At 34.5% G+C, this 26,791-nt stretch overlaps 1 protein-coding gene across 3 annotated transcripts in view; it reads right to left on the bottom strand.

Annotated features, from left to right (window-relative positions):
- rdx (BTB/POZ and MATH domain-containing protein rdx) overlaps positions 1-24,523 on the bottom strand; it is a 143,186-nt gene extending 118,663 nt beyond the window's left edge. Inside the window, exons 1-3 of one of the 3 annotated variants that reach the window (XM_074128097.1) lie at positions 24,508-24,523; positions 23,173-23,217; positions 1,099-1,197 (exon numbers count right to left, since the gene is read on the bottom strand). The gene's annotated coding sequence lies outside the window, so the exon portion shown is untranslated. Of the gene's footprint in view, positions 1-1,098; positions 1,198-23,172; positions 23,218-23,898; positions 24,266-24,507 lie in introns of those variants that run through there. The other 2 variants (XM_074128096.1, XM_074128095.1) reach the window with 2 other exon arrangements.
- Between the last annotated feature and the right edge of the window lie 2,268 nt (positions 24,524-26,791).

Raw genomic sequence — 26,791 nt, 5'->3', positions numbered from 1 at the left:
GTTGGACTTTAAGCTCTGTCTGTAAAACTAGGCTATAATATTACATTAATAGTACCCTGCGGGGAAAAAATTGAAATATCGAAACAATACAGGAACAAAAGGATCATTATTGCCAAGGCTATATACAAGGACGTTAAGACTTCTAAGGTGAGTTAGGACAAATTTTGGACTTTGGACAGTCAGTAATGCTAGTTAGTTGAGTAACAAAACGCACACGTACTGTATGACCAAGTGATGGAAATGTAATTCTTCAATCAGATCTAGAGCTCCCAAAACTTCAGCTAATAACTATGGACTTATAATAGAAAATTAAGTAATCCGAAATTTATTAGAGTGACTCAAAATATTTGTGGAATTATAAGGTTTAATCGTGCTTCTTATATGTCTTTATTTGTTATTACATCTTTTTTGAATAGAAAAGCAGATCTCACAAAACTCAATTTTAGATAAGCCCTAAAATTGATTTAAATTAACTTATTTTAATATCATTAGGCGGCCAAAAATTTACACTAAAGAAATACTTCTGCAGGAAACGATTAGTAAAATAATAATACTCGTAAAGGAGGCAGAGACAGAGATTTTATTACTAATTATAATAAAATATTAAATAAGTAATAATGAAAGATAAGCATTTTATTGAAAAACAAATTCAATTTATTTTGTAAGAATTAACAATACAACGATGACCAATACGAGCAGAGAGTAGCTAATAAAAGCGACATCGAAGAATACCTGTGTTAGAAAATAGAGTATGGACATGAATATTGTGGTAAAAGTGAAGGCATAAGCGGGTGGCATCCTCTGCGGCAAGGATACTGTGAGCAAGTATATTATCAGGTCCATTAGTAATGTCTCAGTTATATATCTAGTCACCATTGTCGCCAGTTTTAGGCGTTTTTTTTTCAACAAGGATGGGTGTGTAAAAAGAAGAAGAAGTGGTTATTAGGAGAAATGAGGTTCGTTATTTAAAAAAAATAAAATAATATAAATAAATAATGCGGTTAAAGAGATGAGGTCGAAAATAAAGACCGACAGCTTCAACGGCTAGTTCAAGACAGATTTCCAAATAGTACGGACAGACAGAGAAATGATTTTCACCTCAAGTTTTCACCAGCTGCCTACTTTCCTGCCGGGCGAAAGTGAAGTCTCCCTTCTCATTTACACTCTCCATGCTGGCTCGCAAACTCTTTTCAACACCTACAATTTAAAGAAACATTAATTAGAAGTTAAAACTAAAAAAAATAACATATTAATTTAAAAAATTATTAACAATAATACGTGAAAGTTAGAATTTGACAAAAAATAAAAAGGTGATGTTTTTTCAAATTCAAATATTTACTTTCAAATATTCAATGTACGATGATGGAAAGTACTATCTAATCGTACAGAATTTAGATTCTGAGATATTAAGGGCACTTTCTCATTTTGAAAAATTTAACTCCAAACTCTAATGATACAAATAATAGAACTAATTTGAGAAAAAAATATATTTATAACTTTCAAATCAACATTTCGTATGAATATAATGATTCCAAAGCAAGTTCATATCTCTACAAAAGATGTCTACTTGTATAAGTATACAAATGTGATAATGTTTGTGTTAATAATATTCCAAAGAAGTATTGCCTCTTAAAAAGAAAAAGGGCATTTATTATCTCTCTTCTATAAACTGAACTATAACCTTCCCACGATCATAGTTCACTTTGAATTATGGTCAACTAATGAAGTCTCACCAGATGTAAAGTACTTAAAGTACTTGCCAAACTTATTTTTCAATTTTTTTTTACTAATTTATACTTCTTTTTTGAAACCCCTCTGGGCGTTTGGAATAGAGCTGTGGGGTTCAATCAAACGCTCCAATCTCCGAAAGGATTCAATCTCTACAATCTAAAATACTTCGAACTATTGTACACGCTCCATTTTATGTCTCCCAACCTGGACTATACACACTGACCTTAACATTCCTTTTGTCCAAACAAGTCGCTGAAACAAGATACAGAAAAGCTCCACTTCAACCTGCAATCTCATATAAATCCTCTAGCTAAAAATCTTTCTTCTAGAACTCTTCCTGATAAACCGGACAAGACGTCTTAAGAGACAGTGGCCTCGTGATCTCCTCACAGGTGAAGAGGGTGGCTAACCATCTAATATTTGGGAGTGTTACCACTGGGTAACTTCTCCACTCGTATAGTTCTGTTATCACTGTTACTTATAGCGCCAACGCGCTGATTGTAGCGTAAATAAATGCAAAAAAAAAATTATTACTAATTTTTAGTGAAAGAATTGCGTTCATGACAAAAATACGAGGGGGTACCCAAAAATAACCGGAATTGCGTTGCCGCGCATGGAGCTTATGTAGTACGCATTTCTGCCGCTAGACGTGTATAGCGCAATTCCTTGCCAGTTCAGTCCTGCCTGTGTTGTCTGCCTGGCTTGTTCTGTTCATCTGCAGTGATTGTTTTTACCAGCGCTGTTTTGTTCTTTTTTCGTTTTTTATGATGGCAAGTTTAAGTGAACAACGTGCAGCTCTGAAATTTTGTTTTCTACTCGGCAAAAATGCTGCTGAAAGTGTTTTAATGTTGAAAACAGCTTACAAAGATGACGCTATGGGAAAAACTCAAGTATACGATTGGTTTACTCGGTTTAAAAATGGCGACATGTCGATTGATGACAAACCTCGTTCGTCAATGTCGTCAAGTCAAGTCAAACATCAAAACAATGCTGATTTGCTTTTTTGATGCCAAAGGCGTAGTCCATTCAGAGTTTGTCCCCTCAGGTCAGACCGTCAATCAAACCTTGTATTTGGAAGTTTTGAAAAGATTGCGCAATAGTGTTCGCCAAAAAAGACCCGATTTGTGGCAAACAGGAGACTGGTTCTTCCACCACGACAATGCACCTGCAAACACAGCCATCTCTGTTACACAGTTTTTGGCTAAAAATGGCATGGTTCCGCTGCCCCTCGCACCTTACTCGCCTGACCTGGCTCCGTGCGACTTTTTCTTATTTCCACGCATGAAAAAGGGCATGAAAGGTCACCGATTTGACAACATTGAAGAGGTCAAGAAAAAAACGAAGAAGGAGCTGTCAGCCATTTCTAAAGATGACTACAAAAAATGTTTCGAACAGTGGAAGCACCGGTGGGACAAATGTATTAGTTGTAATGGAGAGTATTTTGAAGGGGATAAGGTTGTTCTGTAAAAAATTTGTAAATAAATAGCTTTTAAAAAATAATTCCGGTTTTTTTTGGGTACCCCCTCGTATACGATGGTAAGTTAACCCTTAACGGTCCGGAAGTATTTCAAGTTTACTTCCCACCAGGTCCAAGCTATTTTCTACACGAAGAGGAACTGCGGGCTTAACATTTTTAAATCATGTACGGAAAAGAAAATATTTATATTTTAGTGAAAATTTCGTTTTCTTGCAAAATCAAAACAAGACTGAATTTAAATGCAAAGGGACAAAACTGCATGTACAAAAAAACAACAAAAGATAACGGAACATCGATAACAAGTGGAAGTAAATTCATAGAAGGGTACAGAAGTGCGCTAATTGTAAATATGACGACAATAGCAGAAATAAAAATAATAAAGAGATTTTTAGGGGAGAGATTAGCTATGTGGTTAGCGTACTGGATTCCCACGCGGAGGTCCCGGGTTCGAATCCAGCAGCTGACCCTTAGATTTTCTCTTCCTAGGAGCTTCTTACAGCTCACTGTCCGGTGATGGACAGTGTTGTCTGTAACGAGAGAACACTGTCCGGAGGCCGGTAGTGCACTGAAAAAAGCTCCAAGCGCTAATAAGGGGACGTCCATAGATGACGTAACGCTAAAAATCTCCTTTTTTGACCCCCTGCCCCACTTTGTCACACTGAGTCACAATTTCCTCCCCCCCCCCTAAAAATTATGTCACATCTTGGTTTTCCCCCCTAAAAAAAAGAACTCTAATTTCTTCTTACTTCCTGCTGCAATTTTAGACAATTTTTTAATCTCTTTTTCCGTAATTTCCTTCAAATCTACAGAATTTTTTGACTTCTTTTTTAATTCATTCCATTTTTCGTTTACTTTTTTCGGCAGATATTTTCCTTGTATTGAAGGATATGCTACTCTTACAGCTTTGTAAAAACATTGATAAAGATTTTCTGACATTTTATAATATAAATTTCCGATCTTATTGTCAACAAACGGTAGAATCAATCGTGATAATTTTAGTTCAACGAATTCACTACGGGCAGCCGTAAAAACCAATGCAAAACAACAGTCTTTGAGTAGCGCTCTTGTATATACCGACATATCGATAACCCAGTCGATGAAAACGAAAATCATATGGTACAAAAAACGCGCGCTATTCAAAAAAAAGGAAATGAAAAAGTGATTTAAAAAAAGCGTGACATAACGCTGATTCTATCCCCCCTAACCCCCTCTTGACAGAAAGTGTCACAATTTTTCTACCCCACCCCCACCCCTCCCACGTCATTTATGGATGCCCCTAACCTCAGCTGTTGATGCGCTAAAAAAAAATAAATAATAAAAGAGATTTTGGCCGCCATATACACGGCATTGGTCCCAGTAAGCAAAAGTGCTATGCCGCTTATATGGCGCCATTGGACCGTTAAGGGTTAAAAATGACGGAAAATTCTACTGAAAAAAAAAACTAAAATTAAACTTCCTTGAATCTTTGCCGGAAATATGAGTGTTATTAAAACGAAGCTGTTGTTAAATTATATTTGCGTCAGAACGAATACGGGGGAAATAATAGAATATGAGACAAAAGTGTAATCAGAGAGTACAATATGTCGCGCCTGTCGTTGATTTTAAATGACATACTAGCACACCAAAATAAACAAATGAAGGTTGACAATTGTAAATATTTAACGCTGTTTAACTTATACATATACATTTTATTTGTGTATAAATAAGACAAGGTTGCGAATTAATATACCAATCTAAATACACAAAAAAAATATAATGGGGTAAATTTTTACAAAAAAATTGTATTCAATCTCATAAATATCTTGTTTGTATGTGTATCAAATAATCTGTTAGAGCAGCGTTTCCCACAACCTGTGGTACGCTAGTTGCTGGTTGGTGGTACGCGAAAAATAATCAGTAATGGCGGACATAAAAATTTAAAAAAAAAATAAAAGCATAAAAATATCATAGAAACGTTTTTTCCTATAAGGCTGGAAACATAGTGGAACGGCGAGCAAAGCGGCGATGATAGCAAAGAGCAAAGCGGCGAAATCAAACACAAGTAAACATATGGGACCGCGCATAGTGGCGAGCAAAGCGAAGATAGAGCAACTCTATCTATTTTTAGTGTTTGTTTTTGTCGCTTTGCTCTTCGCTATCATCGCAGCTTTGCTCGCCGCTCCACTATGTTTCCAGCCTTATACATAAAAATTATTTTAATTAATAATATTATACAGTAAAGTTTTGTAAATAGAGTAATAAGGTTGGTCTATCTCAAGATATAAGAGAAAATATAATACATTTAACAGGAATAAAATTGTCTTTCATGGAGTATTTTCCCCAAAACCCGAAAACACAAATGATAATTGGCTTTCAAACCACCTTCTATAAAGAAAATTTAGGAAAAGCTACATCACTTTCAATGCTACAAAATTTAATAGAATTATAATGTGACAGAACTATAATGATAACTATGTAAAAATCTGCTTAAAGAGACAGATTGAATGAGTAAGCTCTGTCCAAGCAACATTTCTCTAATATTACCACTTTTTTAACTCGTTTTATTATTATTATTATTATTATTATATTCATTATTTCTATTCTACTTTAAGTTACAGTTAAATTTTATTAATCATTATTATAATTATTTAAAAAGGTGAAACTATGAAAAGTGGGAAAAGCTACCGAGTAAAAGTTGTTCTACATTAACTTTTCTCTTCTGTTCTAGAGTCCTAGTTTAAACTTTCTACAAGTCATGAAGGGAAAATTATGGAATTTCCTAAATGTAGAACCATTAACTGGATCTGTCAAGGATTCGATAGATGTAATATGTCATACGTTGAAAAAGAACTTCCTGGATCCTAATACCAAGTGTCTAATGGGATTTCTATAAGCGCCTAGAAAGCATATTAATTGAATCTTAAAAAAGCATCGAAGCTCCTAGATTAACTCAGGAGAATTAGAAGATTTTGGTAGATCAACAAGAAAGGCAGAAAATCTTTCCTTAATTTTTTTTCGGTGTAACTCTATCAAGGAAAATTTTCAGCCTTTCAGCTATTTCCGGAAGTATACGGAGGCATGGACCCCCTTGAACCATATTCTAATCGTAATATATGTTACATAGAACGTCAAAAATAATCATTTTACTCTTTGAAGCCAAAAAAAATTAATATAATTTCTCGTTTACATTTAAAAAATAAAAAAAGACTCATAAGCAATGATAGACTAAAAATAATAAAATATAGCAATAATACTAACAAAGTGGTGACCTTCAAAATGAAGTTCAATGCCCCAAGTTCCCGACTACAAAATAATTTATTTAAAATGGTAAGTTTACGGACACGCTAACCAAAACCGCTAGTCCATACAGCACACCGGATGTGTTCTAATATAAACTATATCACCTAACTGTAATCTTTTACTAAAGCTTTACACAATTTTGTTTTAAATATACAATAACAAAAAAATTGAACAAATTTTTCATTTATTTTTTCAAATAATAAAAAAGTAGATTTAATCACAAAACCAGTTAAAAAAACAAGTCAAAGATTAATTAAAGCTGAACCGTTTTAAAAAGATTCGTTCTAATTTTAGACTCATTTACGGTTTGAGGAAGCAATAACTCTTGTGATCTTTCAAATGATAACAATTAAGTAATTACACGAAATATAATTTTTTTATCATTTTGTAAAAATTCCAGTTTTCAAGTATACATAACTACGTACGTATTAGTAAAAAAAAGTCGTGTGAGTGTGCATGTTAAATGTTTAATATTAAATTGGAAATAAAATTAATAATCATAGAGCCGAAAGTTGCCGACAATAACCGATCGCATTCGGCTAGTTAAAGAGAAATGAGAGAAATATAATATTAAAAAGCACGGCTAAAGCTGGTTGGGTTACAGATCCAGTGATTCCTGGAATTCTCTTCTTTTTCTAGCTAATTTGCTGTTCTCTAACCCAACGTGCCTTGATGGCATAGGTTTGGACTGACTTTACTGCTCTGCAGTCAGTTTATCCGCTATATCTCGGGAACGGATGATCGCACAGAGTTCAAATTTGATATTTCGTTCAAGGGCCACCAGCGGAAGTGACAGTTAATTTTTGGTCAAAATAGGTCCACCGGAAGTACCCCTTTACTGAATGGATTTTTCACTTTTTTAAATTTATTTAAAAAACCACTGCTTGGATTTTCTTTAAACTTGGTACAATTATAGCTCACAAATAGCTCTAAAACTTTTATAGGAAACATTTTTCTGGATTACTTCGATTAAGGGCACTTTTGGGGGAGGGGGGTGGTTAGGCAGTCCGGTTTGATGTAATATTTGGGATTTATATTAGGCTACCCTTCACTGAACAAATATTTTGCTTACTAAAAAATATTAATAAGAAGTTAATGCAGTAAAATTACTCATCAAATGATATCAACGAAGTAATGAGATGTCTGAGGTACTTGCTGATTTGTGTACTTCTTAGCGTTTATTCAACCCTTATACTTAACTTTTTAAACTGTAAGTTTTGGTTAAAGAGATTGAACCCTATCACTTCACCAGTACTATTCAGAAATTAAAACTCCAGGGATAATGTATGAAATAAAACATGTTATACTTTGGCCTACTCAAGAAATCTCCAGACGGACTCGGTGTAGGAGAAGGAAAAAGAAACAATAGAAAAATAAAGTAAAACGTGTAGTGATGGTATACATTTTACTGACGTTAAAAAGTGAAAACCTAAATTGTTCATTCCTTAAAAATGAACATTTTTCTTTTTATTGTTATAAAAAGTCTAATTATCCATAAATTATATTTAAGAAAGTTGAACCAAATAAATGATCAGAATAAAGAGAACATAAATTACTGTACAAAAGAATAAAAACTATTACAAAAGAAAGAATCTTCTAATGAGCACCACAGTATGAAAGAAAGGCAAGAGGTCGCCAAGGCAACAAAGAAAGAGAAAGTGTAAATAAATATAAGTAACTACTTAAGGAATAGATGAGGAGTAATAATGAATCAAAGAGAAAATGCCTTCATATAACTTTGGTACAACAATAAATGGTAAAAACATGCGCACACATATACAGACTTTCCCTGTGAAAACAGAGCACTCCGTCCTCTGTGTGATGTACAAAGAAAACGAGAAAGTCAATCCCTAAATACGTATATACCCATCGTTCCTCATTATTTATTGTACGTTTGAAATTAAATATCAAATAATTACTCTCATGAATAATTACTTTAATGTTTCTACCAACTGTTCTACGAAGATCGTTCACCAATACAAGTTTTTGGTAGAAATAGTTAATAAATGGATTATTTTTCTTAATTATTATTATTTTATGATTTAAGGCGCGTCAATATCTACGGTTATTGGCGCTCGGAGCTTTTTTCAGTGCACTGCCGGCCTCCGGACAGTGTTCTCTCGTTACAGGCAACACGGTCTAGGTCTATCTCCGGACAGTGAGCTGTAAGTAGCTCTTAGGAAGAGAAAAAAAAATCTAAGGGCTAGCAGCTGGATTCGAACCCGGGTTCCCCGCGTGGGAATCCAATATGCTAACCGCATAGCTAATCCCTTCGTTAATAATCAATGGATTATTATTGTTATTACGATGCGATAGTGGGTAGGGAACCTTTTTAATTTTCTACCAACTACGAATTACAAAATAAAATTTAACACTTATTTAATATTACACAGTACATATGCACAACAGTTCATGTTACAGCATGCAGGAAGGCTCTGCAGAGGCCTTTCTATAGAAAGATACAACGTTGAACTCTTTCACTTATTTTGTCACTGAAATCATTATAGGCAATGATCTATTTGCAGAAATAAAAATGGAGTTTGGTAGAGGCAAAGAAAAGTTACTTTTTGGAATTTGATGGTACATTGAAAAGTAAACTAAAACAGTGCTTTACAGGACTCTCCTTCAACTTGTTCTTATGGTTCAGATGACTGGGTTTAAGTAAGTAATTGCCTATTTATTCAGGCAGGCTTTACGTCCAACTACACCAATTAGGTGTTGTGGACGGAGAACACACTTTACTGTAAATTTTTTTTATTAACCAATTAAATAAAATCCAAGGCCCAAAGACCGGGAATCGAACCCAGTATCACAATACATATTAATTTTACAGGTCTCGTCTCTAAACGCTCGGCTACCGTGGCGCCTTTATTACTAAAGATGCTGTAAACCTTTAAGTCGAAAATAACGGTTAGTTGGAAAAAGAATTACGTACAGGAAAAACTGAAAAAGTGGAGAGAGGTAATAATTCAATGGAGTTTGCCAGACAGACATTGTAGACGTAATCATCAGGACATGTGGCCATGAATACCAGTGAGTGGACAAAGTGGCCAGGAAAAGATAGGAGAAGAGAATTTTGAAGAATAGCGCGATAAGAGTTGGGACGCCACTGGAGTTAGTGAAGAAGTGAACAAGGCTATCCGGAAAAGCGTGGAACTGAGTGGGGGAAGGAACAAGAGCTCGTTCAGAACAGGAAGCCTGGGCCTGAGGAGGTGCAAGAGATTAGAATAATGATGATGAGGAGGAGGAGGATAATAGCACGCAGTTTGTGAAGAACTATTACGGAAGTAAGCAGCTAGGATTACAAATTTCTAGTGTTTCCACTTTTTGGATCTCAGTTTTCGGGAGATAGTAGAAAGAAGTTTTTATGGTAGATATTCCGGATATGAGAGGAGAAGGAGAAGTGAGAGTTCGAAGAGAGATTAGCACGCAAGGGGAGAGAATGTGACTAATATAGTCGCTAATGGATACAGACAAACTTACAAACAGTCCGCCAATGACATAACCCCTACTCAGAGAGAGGCCACCAATTACAGGGTGAACAATGTATTAGTAAATTTGGTAAAAGGAGGATCTGGATTTAGTAGAGCCTGTAGTGAACCCTCCCTACTTTCACCATTATCCTGAATCTCCGAGCCTACCGGCATCATCAGCACCATATATCCTTCGTAAAGCCATCTTCCCCTCTCTTGTACGCACACACACACACACACACGCACACGAAATAAAAACATTCTAAATACCCTATTTACCTCTTTCACAGCCTCAAACAACTTCCCACTACTTTTAGCTTCGTTTTTTTTTAAACCTCGATACTGAAATCTGGTTTAATATGAACTTGTTACCTACATTTACAGAAATAAATACTAACACAAAAAATCTCCACCACGTCATTAAATGCAACATTCCGTTAAGTTGAAGTTCAAAAAAAAGAAAAATTCACATAAAAAAATAATAATACGCTACTTTTTAAAAAAATAAATTTTCAAATTTCTGTGATGCCCTAATTGCTTTTAAATTATTTTGGAAATTACCCTATTCTCGCCCATAATGACGATAAAATTAACAATCCAGGATAAACGTTTCAAATGAAAGTCTTTCTCAAAATGGGCAATGAGGCCCCCTTGTAAGGGGCGATGGAAGCCTACAGAGGGCGGTGCAGGACCCAGAGAAAATTTGAGGCGGTTTAGGCTGATTTGTGGTTTTTTTCCCCCTAATATTTTAAAGCTAAAATCAAATCCTACCTAAAACACTACACTACATCGATTATTTCCTTGTTTTATCGTTAATTTTGGCTACAAAAGCCGATCCCTGGATTGGGGTCAACGATTTTTTGGATAGCATTACCCTCGACGTGGATTTAGTGCTACGCTGCCAACTAGATAGAGCAGTGCTTCCCAACCTATGTGCCGCGGCTACGGCAGAAGTGTGCCGTGGTAAAAAATAATAAAATTATAATGGCGTTGCATTAAAATTAATTATAAGTTAAAATAGTATAACCTCATATTCCTATAATGAAATAAAACCTAAAATGATGCGGAAGTACCATTAGTTTCTAAACAAAACGAACCCCACTTCATCAGTTCTGCTTGGCGGTGGCGCTCCATAACAATTTTAATAGTGGGTGGTTTAGAACGAGTCCGCCCTTTGGAGTCGTTGGATTTGAATCGATTCCAACAACTCGTTCACTGACCCTATGTCCAAGCATCAGTATTTTAGGCTTGCCAGGTTTTGTATTTTGGTGTTGATTGATTTTACAAAGTTTGAATATATCAGTAAACTCCTATATATTAGCTTCAAGTCAGTTGAAAATTGTATTTCAGTGTATTTTTTGTAGGATTGTTATTACAGCACTAGTTGAGCCATAATACGTCATTTTAAAATGAAATGAGAGCATTTCAGTTCCAGTGTGCCGTTTTTCTGTTTGGTATTCTGACTAATGTGCCATGGAACAGAAAAAGGTTGGGAAGCACTGAGATAGAGTAATCGTTTGCAAGTTACCGAACGCGGTGACTTACGGTTGTTGTTTTTTTTTTTGTTTTTTTTTTAGTAAATTCGAGCCTGATACTAACAAACTTCTGAAAAATTATCAGCTTCATCCTTCACATTAGATTATTTTTAAAATTTAATTTGAATAAAAGTTTTTTCTAATTATTATTTATAAAATTGCCGTTTTATTGCTCCCATAACAGTCTCATTTAAAGTGTAAGTTCGAACTCAGAAACAGGATAAGACTCATATGGCACGCTACAATTAAATTGAAGTTATGATTGAGATTTTGATTTTTTCAGATGTAGTAAATTTAAAAATTTTAGGAGGCGCTAGAAAATAATTCGATTCTCAAAGTGGGGCGGAAGAGGAAATAAGTTTTAAGAATCTCTGCTATAGACCGGATCATTTTACATGAATTGAGTGCACCTTGTTTAAAGTTGAAGTCACTGCCCCCCCCCCCAATTTTCTCTGGGCCCTTTAACGTCTCCAAGCGCCCACTTTGAGAACTTCGGGGGGAAATCCCCCGAAAATGTGAATAATCCAATCAGTAATTATCGATTGATGAAGCTCAGTAGGGTTCTGCGCGTCTTTGAGGACGAAATATAGAACTTCAAGCTTCCAGAGAATTTGATTTATTGTTTTGAACTCGTACTTTTATGGACTTTTCGGAACTCAGTGGCCGCCATCACCAACCTTTAGCATCAAGAAAAATAAAAGACCAAAAAAAAAATTGTTAATTACTAGAAGGTATTCATGAATAAAGAAAAGACAAGTGAGCGAGTTACTAACAATGAAACTATACTTTACTTTTATCTAAATTGCTCAATAATATTTCCACACTGTTCGCACAGAGCGCGTGGCAGTAGGTCAAGCTGGGAAATTGGAACAATTCAATCCGGTAAACAGTGCCAGCGTCTCCGATTTCTAGCAAATCAACTTAAATTAATCTTTTGGTTACAACTTTTCCATATTTAGGACAACTTTGATGAAAAATAATTTTTGTTATCACATTCAACGTCTTTCTCATTAAGCAATACCAAAGGAGAAAATTGTAACATTTCGTTCTGCTCGCTTATAAGCTGCAGATTTAATTTAGGGCATCTAGGATGCAAGTCCATCCAACTAGCCTCTCTACTGTACAAAAGTAAAATGGCCTTATCCCTTTTACGGATCAGACAGACTCAGGTAACACTTCCGCATATTGCAGTTTATTTTCTCTTTTTGCCCCTGGGTAGAAGATTACTGGGATAGAGGACCCACGTAAGGTAGCCCTATAAGCTGTTTGATTGCATAGCCCTTGCTGTTTCTTCACCAAGAACTCTTGATTATGGTGGTGACCAGAGAAAATAATGTGCACCAGTTAGGCAAATCCAGAGAAATTGTTGAAAAAAAATGAGGGTTTTTTTCCCACCAATATGTTGACGGCTTCCCATGTAGTACTGTCCCCTACCGCTATGCTTTGATACTTTAAAAAAAAAAAACTCCAACATTCCGGAAGTGGCTGTGGCAACTCGAAAGGAATGCAAGAGGAAATAGAAGCTTACGTAAAATCGTATGATAAAATTCAGAAAATGGAAAAATTTGCAGTTGGTGAGAATTTGTCAATAAACAAATCACTGAGTAACATCATGAACTAGAAATTCACCGCTTAGGTCAGGAAATGGTGGCAACCATGGGCGCGTTATTTTTTAAATGACGTCATGAATTTCTTCCAAATTATTAGCAAATTAGTTTTTTTTTGGCGGGTAGGAGATATACTTATGAAAGCTCTATCAATATTGCAGCATCAATTTTATTATTTTCTGTCAAGTCTATAAGGACCATCTTAGGAGCTTGTAGGGCAACCTACAAGTTGCTCAGCACGCTTTTTAATGGCGTAAATAATATTAAGTATTTGGGTGCCAACCTCACTTCAAAAAACGAGGTAAAGGAGGACATAACCAGTCGGATTGCAGCTGCAAATAGGTGCCTATGGAGCCCGATTTAGCCCGATCCTCCGAAAAAGGGACATCTCGAGAAATGCCAAACTCACCATTTACAAGACCCTTAACAAACCAGTCCTATTATATGGCTCAGAAACATGGACGCTAACCTCAGTGGATGAATGTACGCTGAACTGCTGGGAGAGAAAGGTATTGAGAAGGATTTATGGCCCGGTGGTGGAGAATGGTACTTATAGATGTAGAAAAAATGCTGAGCTGAGGGAGCTTTTTAAGGAGGCGAACATTGTAAAGAGCATTAAGCTGGGAAGACCACGCTAGTTGGGGCAATGGACCAAGATAGAGCACCTCGCATCGCCTATGAAGGGCATGCCGGAGGCAGAAGGCCTAGAAGGAGGCCAAGTCTAAGATGGTTGATCAAGGTGGAGGAGGACCTCTCCAAGTTAAATGCGGGAGGATGGAGAAGGAAAGCGAGTGATAGAACGGCTTGGAGTGAATTGTTGAAGGAGGCCAAGGCCCTACAAGGGCTGTAGAGCCATGGAGTAAGTAATATGTTGAAGGCTTCCCATGTAGTGGACGCTATGCTTCGATACTTTAAAAAAAAAAACGCCAACATTCCGGAAGTGGCTGTGGCAACTCGAAAGAAATGCAAGAGGAAATAGAAGCTTACGTAAAATCGTGTGATAAAATTCAGAAAATGGAAAAATTTGCAGTTAGTGAAAATTTGTCAATAGACAAATCACTGAGTTAATATCATGAACTAGAAATTCATCAGGAAATGGTACCAACTATGGGCGCGTTATTCTTTAAATGACGTCATGAATTTCTTCCAAATTATTAGTAAATTTGTTTTTTTTTTTTGGCGGGTAGGAGATATACTTATGAAAGCTCTATCAATATTGCAGCATCAATTTTATTAGTTTCTGTCAAGTCTTGATAAGCACCATCTTAGGAACTTAAATGACGGGTGGATGTTGGAGATGGTAGGGTAAGTGTCGTATAGTCAAACATGTACTATACAAAAAAAAAAAAAAATACAATGATATTATACAAAAAGTTTAACTTTCACTAAGAAATAAAAGTTAAGGTTGGTAGTACTGGTAGGGCTACAATTCAGGTCAACCAACCTCCCACCCTTTGTAAAAAAAACTTCCTCGTCCTTCCTCCTTACCTCATAACATATCAACAACACACATACAAGCACACAGACTATGGCCTCTCTCTCCACAACTCTATACACCATATATATATATATATATATATATATAGTTCTCAATATCCAACACTACTACAACAGCAACCCCTTTTTTCTTCACTGTTAAAGCCGGCCAATGCTGTTTAGTAACACAGAAAATGAACTCACAAACAAAGATAATGCGGCGGAGTAAAGTGAGTGTGCCCTCGAAAGCACAACTCCTAACTATGTAATCTAGAACAAGCCAGATAGTTTCAAACACTAATATGTTTACAAAAATATTATTATTATTATTAATAATAAATTTTCTTTCTAATCACAGCGTGTACACGGGCACAAAATATTCTAGTTTCATTTTACACGTAAAATATTTCTCTCTCTTGAAACAATGTTTTACAAATATTCGAGAAGTGTTTGATTCAAAGATGGGACAAACGGTTGGTTCCATTTTAAATAAATTTTATGTCTTTTAACATTGAGTAGTTAATTAATTTTAAAAAAACCTAGAAATTCTCACTTCCTGTAAACGCTATTTTATACTTTCCCCCCAAAACTTACGAGAATCTCTATAAACGTCACTTCCGGTAAAAATTCAAAATCCTTAAACCAACGATAAGTGAAAATAAGAAATTGGAAGAAAGAATTGCAACAGTATTCCTTCTTTTTTTAAATTGAAATTGATCTAAATGTTGATATCAAGGAAAGGATGGGAGTGGAGAGAAACGTCCTGGAGATTAGAGAGGCTAAGGCACTCACTTGGTATGGACATGTGAGGAGGATGGGTCCAAAGAGATTGCCTAAGGTGATGATGGACAGCGAGGTGGATGGCCTAAGGAGGAAGAGAGGAAGTGGGTGGAGGGACCAGGTGAAGCAGATGATGGTGGGATATGGTCTGACAGAGGAACAGGCAGAGGATCGTGTCACTAGGAAGAAGGCATTTACTCGCGATGGCTGAAGGGAACCACGAGTTGTGGAGAACCCTAAAGAAGAAGAAGAAGAAAAAAAAATTTGATCTACATACATCGAAACTTCACAGCCTCCTTTGAGCTGTGTTTAAGATCTCCCCTGAGTGCGACGACCAGATTCAGTCGGTGGCTAATAAAGTATTTCTAAGAACCAATAAATAAAAAAACTAAATTGGTATCGCTCGTGGCTGGAATTGTCAGATCGTTAAGGTTGTGGCGTCGAGAAGAGCGACCGTAAAGTTGCCTGATTGGAAGAAGTACATACAATTCAGCAATTGTTTTAAGATCGTCTCTGGCCTTCCGCTCGCAGCATTACTCTCTTTATAACCAGCTATTGAGTCAGGATCTACCTGGTAGTTATGGGAATTATATGTCTGTCGAAGGCGGGTTAAATCTGAAGAGAGCAGTGTTTCGGGCGAGATGCCAGCTATTAGATCTGAACTTTAAGCTGTGGGCAAATGAAAATTCCCTTGACTTTGCACTATGTGTAATTTTGGCGTTGAAGAATGTGCTTTTCACTTCCTTGCCGTGTGTACTCAGGGAGTACAGGGTAAGGTGGCTTAACAAGGCTTGTTTTTCAGGTATCCCCAAAGGAAATAGTCCGTAGGTGTCAAATCCGGTGAACGAGGTGGCCACTAAATTGCCCACTGTGTCGATATAACACCATCAGGCATGTAAAGAGGAAATTTGATTGGCGTGTTACAAATTAAATTTGGATTTCTAACAAAAAAACTAAGGGAACACGTATTTTTTAGTTTTTTTTCTAGCTATCTTAGTTTTCGTGAAAATGTCAGTAATCCATATACCTTGGGACACCCTGTATATGAATTTTTGTGTGTATTTTGTAAATTTGTAAATAACAACACTATCAGGGAAGGGATTAGCTATGTGGTTAGCATACTGGACTCCTACGCGGAGGTCCCGGGTTCGAATCCAGCTGCTGACCCTTAGATTTTTTCTTCCTAGGAGCTTCTTACAGCTCACTGTCCGGTGATGGACAGTGTTGTCTGTAAAGAGAGAACACTGTCCGGAGGCCGGCAGTGCACTGGAAAAAGCTCCGGGCGCCAATAACCATAGATGTTGACGCGCCTTAAATCATAAAAAAAAAAAAAAAAAAAAAAACATCTATCTAAGAACCAATCATAACCGCCTTCCTTTGACTTCGTCAATATCACAATATTACTAATATCCATTTCATTTATTCCAGTCAAATGATTGGCCTAGAATAACCAGGTACCACCCGGAAATACCATCCTCTACGACAAAACAATCGCATTTCTATTTTATTCCCGAAGAATTGTAACATAACCGCTGAAAGTAAATAATACGACAGAATTTTAATGGCGAACCTATCATTTTTATTGACTTTTTTTTTATTCATCTACCAATTCAATCATATCTGAAATGTGGGCCATAGAAATGTCAATCAGGAAGAGGGATGTTCTGGAAGTATGTATTCTAAATAAATTACTGTTCCCATTTTATTTATTTATTTTTTTTTTGGTAATCCAATAATAAAATTTTTAGAGTAAAGTGAATTTCATGCGAACTATTGTTAACGCCATTATTTATATTACTATTTAAATATAATATAATTGGAGCAAAATCTATCCGCGTGGAGATTATTTAAAAAAAAGGCTCTTCCTCGTTTTCTTGGCAAATATAACCTTCTACGCGGCAGAAACTTGGAGCCTAACAAAGGAAATGGAAGGTTAGGCTATTGGCCTTAGAAATGGACTTCTGGAGAAGAAGCTGTGGGGTCTCCAAGATATGGTAGACGTGCCTAATCCGGAAATCCGAAGACGTGTTGGAATACAAAAAAAAAAATAATTTTTGTATTCCATTGAAATATGGAAATTAAAGTGGTACGGCCACGTGATGTGTAAGAGTAGTGAGAGATGGCCTAGGAAAATCATAGATTTCATTCCTAGTGAGAGGAGAAGGAAAGGCAGGCTTAGAGAAACTTTGATTGAGGGTATCACCGAAGGAATGGCTTCTAGAGGTCTTCGGGAAGGGCAATGGGTGGACAGGAAATCGTGGACTTTGGGCATTGGGGATATGATTCCTTAGGAACTGTCTTTAACCTCTATAAAAAAAAAATTAAATATTTTATTTATACGATTTCGTACAAAATGATATTTTCATATTGAAACATGAGAGGAAGTCAGTGATCCACATAAAGATGAATGAATCTCTGAGAATGGATGTAAATCCGAATCAAGTAATAAATATAAAAAATATCAGAAATGTATAAAAATAAATAAATGCTACGAAGGATAAAATCGAGGATAAGCACATTTCTCTTGGAAATGTTGAACCCGTACTATTCAAAACAAAACGTTGATTACTCAGTAAGAGTTCCTAGTTTTAAAAGAGAAATGACTTTTAGAGAAAAAGATATGGTTGAGACAGTGTACGCAACTGAATGTTTACTCCCCATGAACATAACTCCATGGCTGCTGTCTGGACTAGAGCACTCCCCTTAGCGAGCCCCTAGTAACAGTGCCTGGTTTCCCAGTTGCTTGAAGTATTATCAAGAAAAAGAAAGAAAAAAAAATGGTTTGATGGCGCTTAGAAGAGAATGTGAAATGGCGTTGACATTGAAGGGGGCCGAGTATATACTCTGGGGGTCGTCCTCTCTCTCCAGTACGGTTACCATGGAGGGAGATCTTCCATCCTCCGGAGGAGATCAACGCGTTCATACTGCTGCTACACGTGCGGAGGCCAGCCCTTCTCCTCCCCTCTTACTTCTACTAAAAGAAACACCTAAATCGTTCTTTGATTCGATTCTCTGCCTGAATACATGGAACACTGAAGGACGAATGTTAAAAACTTTCTTTCTCGAAAGTTACTGTCTTATAACAGACATTTGACAAGGACTTTCAGTTTTTACTTCCGCTTGATTTCAAACAAGGATGCTGTTAAAAGAAGCACGACATCAACATTACAATCAATGTTTTCTAAAAAAACTCGAAAATTAAAGAAACATTGAGAAAGCAGTATCGATTATCGTACTGAACTCCGAATTTCGACACCAGATATTATTCACTTACAATTATAAAGGTGTATCACTGTACAATATACTAAAAAGGTAAATTAGAGCAGTGTTCAACTTCCCCACTAGACAGATGTTGATGAAAATTTGGATAGGTCCACCAATGCTGGATATACGTAGTATCTTTGCTCAGGGGTGGCACGCATGATTATTAAATCCCTCAGTCAGCAAGTGTAGTGCAAGACAGAAACATAAGGAAAGTAGTAAAACATCTACACTGAGGTACCCCTAAAGATGGATGCAAGTGCAAAAACGTTTGGGATCCAATGCAAAACAAGATAAAATCAACAAAAGTTAAGCAGTGAAATCTCCTTAACAAAAAACTTACCGGTTTAAAAAGTTAAGTATAAGGGTTGATTAAACGCCAAAAGGTACACAAATCAGCAAGTACCCATCATTTCATTCATACTTTTTAGAATTTATTAGATGTCACAGACCGTTATGCTGGCCATTTTCATCTATAAAATATTTGTTCAAGTAGCACACCATTTAATTTAGATTGACTGTAATATCTATTTATTATATATTGCTTAAAAAGAGAAACGGTTATAAAAAATAAACAAAAATTATGAGACTAAAAAATTCATAAACCTTCTTTAAAAAATGCACCAATGATTTTATTTAGTGGTTCAGTAGTGTATACAAAGTTGAAAAGAAAAAAAAATGATAAAAACAAAAACAAATCTAATAAGTGAATCTCTGATCAACCTGATCAATTTTGAAAATATAAACAAAAAAATAGTTTTAAAGAAAATTTTTTTAAAAAAAGAAAAGTAAATCGACGGAGGAGGATTTCAATCATATAATAATGATATGTCCACGTTATGTGGTGGAAAGGAAACGAATGTTTGACGACGTATACAGGCATTTAGATGCACCATTTCGCTACGAAGACATTATATTCTCCACCAACATCTATGTGCATAAATCTATAGCAGAGCTAGCTAAGAAATAAGAATGTACTTAAAAGTTATAGCCGAATTAGAATGAATGCAAAAAAATGATTAGAGAAGGATTACGTGATGGCAGGAATATAGAGTACTGATTCATCCATTAGTTGTAAGTTTGTATGTAAATAGTTGTATATAGTAGAGGGATGAATGTGTGAAGCGAATGTATTTATAAGTAAGAATGGAGAGTGAGTGATATTCTAGTGATAAGCACCCAGACAATGCTGGCTGTATGGCGAAAGCCAATGCCAAAAAAAATCGACAGAATTAAAATGTCACTTCCGATACAAACATTTTGTCAAAAAGCGAACTGTGAGAACGCCATTTAGAACACCTAAATCAACGTTTTGTTTAATGAGTTATTGCAGACCACACTGCACAGAGACAGACCAACATCCAAACAGATTATTTGGTAAAAAACCATGTTTAATACCAAAGGCAGCTGAAAACGTTGCCAGTGAAAACTAAAAATCGAACTAAACACGTTTGCAAAATACTTCTCTCTAACTAGGGGTAAGAGGAAATTAAATCTGGGGAGTGATTGTGGCAAATCGAATAACATTATTCGCTATTGCAAGTGATTGTGTAGAGAATGGTACATATCTCAAAATTAAAACTATACAGTAGTTAGAGTAGTTTCTCAATCATAGACATACTAATCTCCTTTCACTTATTTCTCAAACTGTGCTCTTTCTAATAATATATGCAGTATATAGGGGGGGTAGACGATTTAAAAGAGGTTTTCTATTCAAACTGTGCATAGCTTCCGAGGACCAATGATTAGTAATAAGTTTTCAAAATAATTCAATTAATTTAGAATAATCAGTCGCGCCTAGACTCCAGAAGAATGCGATAAATTTTTCGAAACGTTTGGTAAAAGAATCTTTCAATTTAAGGACCGCTCTTCCAAAAACCCAATAAAATACTTAATAAATAACAAGAAAAAATAATAAAGATGTATAAATAAATAATGGCAAATTAGCTGCAACGTGTGCAAGGTAGACAACAGAATTTGCACAGTTTGAATTATGAAAAACTTATTACCAAAATGCATAAAAATGAAACCTTTGGAGCTTACCATCTATATAATATTATTCAATAAAACGTTTCGTTAAATTAGAAAAAACGGAAAAAAAAGCATTGACATAAAGAAATTTATCTTGTGACCTTGTAACTTTATAAGAGGAAATAATAAATAATTTATTATTAATAATAGTTTATAAAATTACGAATATTTCTGAAAACAGTACCATTTTATTGCTTGAACAATTAAAATCACCTCCACGAGGAATTAATATTTGATAGAACGATAAATAAATCTATATTTATATTAATGATTAAAATGAATTAACGACCTTCATTTTGATGATAAGAGAAAATCACAAGGAAAAAAGGCGCAATTCCGTCAATGTTTGGTAGGTGACATTGCAAAATTTATTTTAAATAAATTGATACTATAATAAATCTTTTTCTAAGCTTACAAGAAAATATGGGCATTATTTTGCTGCACTGTTATTATTTGTTGGTAATTTTGTATAAGATTTGTAATTGATTAGTGGTAATTTGTAAATTAGGAGCAGTACATTTTATTTTATTTGTTGGGATAGAGAAAATAATTTAAAATCTAATTTTCTTGCAAAAAAAATCCTGTTTAAAATCAAACAGGAGAAATTAAGGAGTATGATAATATAAAGTGAAAAAGCACCATCACACACTCTATTAACAATATCTCTCACTACGAGCTAAAAGAAAGTGTACTGAACGCTTTGGTGATGCGAATATATTTTTTATTCCCTATAAAATAGTCACCTTACTTTTAAAAAGGCAGAAATTGTAGGGGAAAATATTAGTTAAATTAAACTACTTAAATTCCTAATTTATTACTAAACACAGCCATAATTATAACCTCAAAATGGATTACCAAGAATATTTTAGAATAACTAGACCATGTTTGTTACATCTAACTTTTAAAGTAGGTTTTCTGGTTATTAAAATATACGAGTATATATAAGATAATCGAATACAATCACTTGAATTTATTACTATCGACTTATCTCTTGAATTCAGATTTATTTTTCTGCGTTGGGAATGGTTCGGTGATAAGAGTTCATAAGTAATTCTAAACTTTATAAAGCTGGCTCATAAAGGAAGTATAAAATTAGACTTAACTTACGAAAGTGCTTACTTTAAAGTCGAAAATAAACAGTACGAACAATCCACATTAAGAGAGTCTGGCATTTTCCCGGTCTGGAGAGAACTCCTACTCCTTCTAAAGGACTAATGGAAAGAGGCTGGTTGCTTCCAGGTATGGTGTAGAAAGGAACACAATACACATTTGGTGTTGTAGATTCTTTTCCACTTTTCAACTTATTACCCAATTTGGAAAACACACATAGAATTTTATTATCCATATAGTAATTCTTAGGACGAAATCAAGAGCCGAATTGTAAGTTGGAAAGCATTAAAACTTAACTAAAGAATCAAATGAAAAAGAAAGAATAAGTGGGGCAACTTTCCGAGGCAAATACTGTCTTCAATTCCTTTACTTAAGATAGGAATTCATTGGATCTAGCCAGAGACTAGTATACGTCGCGATACAGAAAGTATATTGTGGCATATATTAGAGTAATTGCTCCTCGGGTAACATTAATTTATGAAAGTTTCCTAGGCAATGCTTGAAGGCATAAGATGTTCTTTTCCACACAAGCTCCACAATAAGTACAGTGCCATTACCTAGTCTTACAAAGGAAACCAAAAGAAAGGCTATCCAGCATATGTTTCTTCAGTCTATAGAGGCTTTTAGGATTTACAATGTTTGTAGTATAATAGTTATAACATGAAAATGGTTAGCAAAGAAATTAAAAGTACGGGGTCATCACCTGCTAGAGAAATGGATCTTAGTGTCCCTACGGGTACTCCAGCTTACGATACCATCAAAACTCCAATCCAATTCTCATATATTCACTCACGGCCAGCAAAAGTAGTTATGTACATTCTCTTGGGTTTAGCGTATCTACATCATCACCTATCTACACTATTCCTACTTACAATTATAAACTTGAACAAATATCTTCAATTTGGGTAGAATCATAGACATTAAGGGAGTCGTAATAGATCTTTCAAGTCGCAATGAACTATTCTCTCAAACTATAACCTACTACCGACAATGGACGTAAAAGTACATCAGGAAACCATTCATCTAAGATTAATTACAATTTTACAGAAACTGTGGTTTAATTTGTAGAAAGCATCTGAAAAACCTCTAGGTAATTTTCAGTAAAATCAATCCATTCTAATATACAAATAATTTGTAACTGTTCTACTAGTAAATCACGGGTCTGACAATAAATTAAAATGACTGATGACTCCACAAATTGAATATTTACTAACCGATAACTCCATAAATTCAATTGTCTTATGTTCAAGAAAACAAATAAAATTTTTTACAAGAGTAGAAATGGAAACAAACGATACTTTCACAATTTGCTACATCTTTTGAAATGTTCACATTTTAATTATTTTCAATATAGAAGAGATAGAAGGCGTGTACTTTAGCAAATAACAAATATAGTTTTAATATTCACATACCTTTCAATTAATTTCAAAGTTCTATAGGGGTTCACCGACAGCATCCTGGAACAAATTCATAAGTCAAACCACTATGTAACACATAAATCATGAGTTATATCTAGTTGTGCACGAGTTAGGAAAAAATAGAGCTTATGAGAACTTAAAATTTGAATAACCTAAAATTAAAATTGAAATTTCAATTATAGAACAAGTTCTTCAAAAAAATAAATTAAACTACATATAACTCATTTAACTAACAATTCATCTATTTATACTTAATAATATCTGGACAATACCTACAGCTAAACAAATCAAACGAGAATAAAAATCTAATTTAAGCTTTAGTCAAAGATTCTTTTGGTTATATGTAAAGCTAGAAGGCATGCTTTTACAACTTAGACAAGAACAAAACTATTACAAAATTAATCATTCGAAAAAGAAGAAACTATGATCATTTGATTAGCTGAATTTGAATAAATTTTGTTTCTACACATTAATGCAAAAAACTGAATAAAATTATGCACAGATTTTCACAAAAAAAACTAATTGACCAATAAACTCTAAGATGAAGCAGCCTTAGTTCATGAAACACATTCTTCGATATAATGTACTTAACCGATTTTTAATCTTGGAACATAAAGCAAAATTTACAATACAAGTAATTTCATGAAGAGGTGATAAAAAAAAAAAACTTATTTAAGACAAATTCGTCCACAATTATTTAATTTATAAAAAAGGCCGTACCGCTTTTCTGAAAGTTGATTACTTAATCTTCACTGATATGATATGTCAAGAAAAGTTTGTACTTAGTAATATTAAAAGAAGTCTCTACTCACAAGAATTCCTTAACCTGCAAATCTTGCTCCAATTGGTATTATGACTGTTATATAAAGAGAAAATCTTATAACCTGACGAAACAACACTAATTAAGGGATGTATTTTCTGTAATTTCGTTATGAATTTATTTTATTTTTAACGTTTAATGAAAATTCTTACATATTAAGCCGGAAAATACTTTTTGAGACATTTTTTCCAGGGAGAGAATAAGATTCCGAGGATACAAAACATATGGAATTTTTCTACAACAGCGCCACCATTCATAAGGATAAGAATAAAAAGACAATCAGGAAGCTAAAAGCCACGCCTACCAGGGGGCCGGCCAATAATTATTTGATAACTTAAGGCCAAGGTTAAATTATTGCCTTAGTACATCAAAAAATGAAGTCTCAATTTTACATACCTACTCTGCTGAAAACGAAGTTTAAATTTTCCAATGAAAAAAGTCAGATCCATTAAATTCAAATTTTATAATATACAATGGATTTAAAAAACAAATTATTGAGAATTTCTTACCATATTATTTAAATTTTGCATTAATTAACGCCTACGACTTGAATTTAATACATCACTAAAAATGAAAAAAAAATCACCTTGTAATGTTTACATTCAAATAGTACATGTAATCTCCTGTAGAAGAGCCACTTGCTTGATGCTTATTAATATTGGAATGCCAAAATAAAATTAAAAACATTGACATTGAAAAGCATGATTGATAATTACAAAACTAATATCCTAAATAACTCCGTTTTAACCATTATTAAGCGTTATTATAATCCAGAAAATTATTTACCCCGTTCTGTTCTTAATTTTTTTTTTTTTTAATTAATCTCTATCCATTCCCTTTGTAAGAACATTTTTTTACTTTATCATTCCTTCAGCTAATTTAAAGAAAGAGTTGTTACTAGAGGAAGCATTTTTCAAATCAGTTGTAGGCGTTCGTTATAACGGTTACACTCCACAGCTTTTTAATCACCTAAAAAATTTCCTAAAGAACTTGGGCAAGCCACCGGGCAGGAGAAAACAAGGATGATGTTGGCGAATCTTGTGGATGATTGGAGTGCACAGACTTTGTATGCCGGGGAAGAATAAATTATAATGTTCAACAAGCCCGGACCCAAGAAGATAGATGGATGGATAGACTCTTACAAAGAGTTGTAAGACAGTTATCTTGACCGGTTCAATACTCACTAAAGTGAAACCTATCGCATGAAAAACATTGAATGTCTTTTAAAAATGAGGACATAAGTAGGAAAAATGAAAAATGATACACTACATTGAAAACATCATCTGACTGATTTTTCCTTTTCTATACATTTGATACGTAGTCGAAACAATAAGTGAATAATGAAATGAATGTGATTGATTAAAATAGTAACACATATAAAATAGAAACAATAAAACTGAATTGCAAAAAAGAAGATCCCCTAAATAGTAGAGCATTGATTTCAACTTGAAAGCTTTAGAAGGTGGAAGATAAGGGGCTCGTAAATTTTTCAGTTTGTGATATTTTGGGGCTGATTTATGCAAGGACCAGTAGTGAACTGAGAAGACTCCAGAAGTGCTAGGATCAAGTCCTGAGCGGTTCTGCCATAAACAGAATTACAAAAATTACAAAGAATTGTTCATCCAAAAATTATACCTCACCAGACAAATAGCGGTGAAAATCGCCTTGAAATTTTGGAGTTACATAATTAGATGGTATTCAACTTGTTTTTACAAACCATGGTCACTACCGCTGAAAAACAGAAAGAGCTTTGACTATGGTTTGGGAGCTACCATAGAACTTTGAATTGTATTCATAACTATGATTCGTAACAATATTGGCATTGAAGAAATTATTCTTTTAATTTTCTCTTCCATAGATTGCTAATACGGATATAAAGTAATTAGTCAATATAAGATGCCACAAAAAAAAAATCAATATAACTGCACAAGAAAATAAAGAATTGTACAAAAATGAAACATAACAAAATGTTTTCCTCTCAACTTTAATACAATTTTCTTATCAGGCAATCATCATTAACTAAACTAAACAACAAAGGTACTTTACACAAAGATCATTTTCGTTATCACTGCAACTCTATAAATCTACAGTTTAATGTCTAATAAAGCTTGAGTTTTATAAGGAGAAATACTTAAGATTTCCTTTAACCTTCAATCTTCTTTTAATTAAATATTAAAAGTTACTAATAGAAAAGTTATAAAAGTTACTGAACGAAATTGGTAAAATCCAAATTAATATCAAACATTTATTTTTTACAAAAGGTATGATAATTGAATAGTGATTAAAGCTTTTAAAATAAAACACCATCATAATAAGCTTGCCAATCAAATGGATTTTGGTTGATAATCCTAATATTTTTAAACATTCTGAGAAAAGGTTTGAAATAAATGTTGTTTTTTTTTTTTGTTTTCTTTTTTTGGCATTGGCTTCCGCCATACAGCCAGCATCGTCTAGGTGCTTATCACTAGAATATCACTCACTCTCCATTCTTACCTACAAATACATTCGCTTCACACATTCATCATTCTACTATATACCGCTATTTACATAAACTACTGCTAATGGATGGAGCAGCACTCTGTGCTCCTGCCATCCTTCTCGCTTAACCAAAATTAAAATCACGTAATCCTTCTCTAAGCATTTTGTTCCATTCATTCTAATTCGGCTATAGCTTCTAAATACATTCATATTTCATTGCTAGCTCTGCTATCGACTTAAAACAAAATGTTGTTTATCTCTAACTATTTTCAAGAAAGTCTCAAGAATCTGAGAAGACGATTCATTAAAGTAGTT

The sequence above is a fragment of the Rhodnius prolixus genome, unplaced genomic scaffold, assembly GCF_049639745.1.
Source record: "Rhodnius prolixus isolate KJV_2025 unplaced genomic scaffold, Rpr scaffold_9, whole genome shotgun sequence".
Lineage (NCBI taxonomy): Eukaryota > Metazoa > Arthropoda > Insecta > Hemiptera > Reduviidae > Rhodnius > Rhodnius prolixus.
Note: the sequence above shows the minus strand (reverse complement) of the source record. Positions and strands in the feature narration are given on the sequence as shown.